A 2,129-nucleotide genomic window follows, 5' to 3' on the forward strand; every position below is an offset into this window, starting at 1 on the left:
GTGCTGCCTTCCCCATGGCATCTCAAAGACACCTCCATGTGGTCCTGGAATAGGGGACAGGAGGGATGGAGTGGGGGGACCCCTGGAGATCCTGGGAAGAGCAGGGAAGCTGAGAGTTGAATAAGAAGCATTCCCTGGGGCATGTAGGACAGGGCTGGGATGGGGTGAATGATGGATAGTTTGCAAATGTGAGTCGAAGCAGCTGGAGTAGTTTTTGAGGATCATAGGCAAACTATTAAAGAACAGAACCATTTTGGAAATCTGAAAAGTCTCAGGATTTTTGTATAGTTGGCTAATATTTGGGAGACAGTTGCTTGTTACTTGCTTGCTTAAGAAGGAAAAAGCTTCTCTGTTCCTGTTTTTTCCACTCTGGTGTTTGCTCCATCTATGCAGCCTGGCAGCAGTAGCAATAAGCCCTTGATTTCAGAGGACATTCCCATCACAAACTGGCATGAGAGTGTGGCAGACTGCAAGGTGTTCAGGGCTGCCCTCCCTGCAGCTCCATGCCTCACTGTGCTGAAACATAACAAAAAGCCGTATGAGCCACCCAAAGAAAGGTCTTCCCACCTGGAGTCTCCCTGTCACCTTTCCACGAGAGATGCCCTCCTGCTGTTGTGGGCCCATGTGTGGGTATCAAAGGTGCTGCACAGCCCCAGGTCCCACTGCCACCCCAGGCATCCCTTCCAGGCAGCAAATGCCTGCGTGCTCAGTGCAGAAACCCTTGCAGAAAATCAGGAGTAGATGGCAAATTATTTTCTACTCGCTCAGGAGCCTGCAACCATTACAAATGATCACTGGTTCAGCTGTGTCCTTTTGAGCTGGAAGGCCACAGGTTAATAAAAGTTTGATGAGATATATATGTATTTCTATATAACCTCTGCTGCTTCCACACACATACGTGCCCCCAAATGCTTCGCAGACTGCAGTGCAATCACCGAAGGGTGGTAAAGGCTCTGGGCTGTCTGCAGAAGAGAGAAAGATTTGTTGTTTCCTTAGCTGTGACTGAAGAGAATATTCCCTGCCTGCAGACAGGTTTGATTATCAACTGCATTTAGTGTGATCTGTTGTGGATTTGTGGATTCACGTATCTCCTTCCTTCCTTCCTTCCTTCCTTCCTTCCTTCCTTCCTTCCTTCCTTCCTTCCTTTTCTTCTTTTTTTTTAATTTATCTCTTTATTTCTCTGTTTCTTTCTTGATTACAGGAGGAATTTGAAGTGCCAAGTGGTTTTTAACTTGTGTTGCTGTTTGCTGCCTTTACTGAAGCGCAGCGTACAACCTGGGGTCTTGCACCCTGGAAGAACAACTGAAGTACAACACATGACACCATCAAGCACTTTAAATTAAAATGCTGGTTTTTGCTTACAGAAACGATGTGCACCAGAGCTTAGCAGAGGGCTGTGGAGTTCAGGGAAGGATGGGGAAATCGCCTGTTAATGGATGACTGCCCTGGAAAACATCAGTCGGCTGGTGCTCCTACCTCAGCCAGGAAAGCCCCACATGAGCCCTTCATAAATTCAACGAATTCTGCCTTAAAGAATCCTCTGCTGCAAATGCGCTACTGAACAAGGAGCCCTGTGCCACCTTGACATTATCTTCTGAAGCACCTGGACCCATGTGTAAACCAAACCAGTCCAACAATGAGCTGTCCCCTTGCCCCTTCGTTGCCCCTGTGCATCTTCCTCTCCCCCTGCTCGCACCTGCTGTGCACTGTCGGCATGAATGGAATTTAATTCCCCTGTGCAAATCTCTAGCCTGGCCAGGGCCAGTCCTCCAGCCTGGAGATGCCTAAAGTCTCATCCCTTCAAAGAATGGCCCCAGCCCCCCCCCCCCATATCCCTGTGGGGTATCTGGTCAGCCAGAGGCACCTCTGTGAGGGCTGGCCAAAGTTAAGTGCCAGCACAAGCACACACCAGGTCTCACCCAGCACCCCTTTGAACACAAAGTATTCCCAAATATTCTGCTCCCTATGTTTGTATTCATACTGTGTGGGAAGAGGAAAGCTGCAATGAGCAAATATCCTGGGTCTGAGTGAAAAGCGCAGCCTGGGGGAAAGATGAGGTGGTTTTGCTTTGAGGCTACTGGCTCCCTTGTGCTTCTGCAAATTGTGATTTGATAAAACCCTTTCCTCAA

This window comes from Nesoenas mayeri, assembly GCF_963082525.1.
Source record: "Nesoenas mayeri genome assembly, chromosome: 1".
Classification (NCBI taxonomy): Eukaryota; Metazoa; Chordata; class Aves; order Columbiformes; family Columbidae; genus Nesoenas; species Nesoenas mayeri.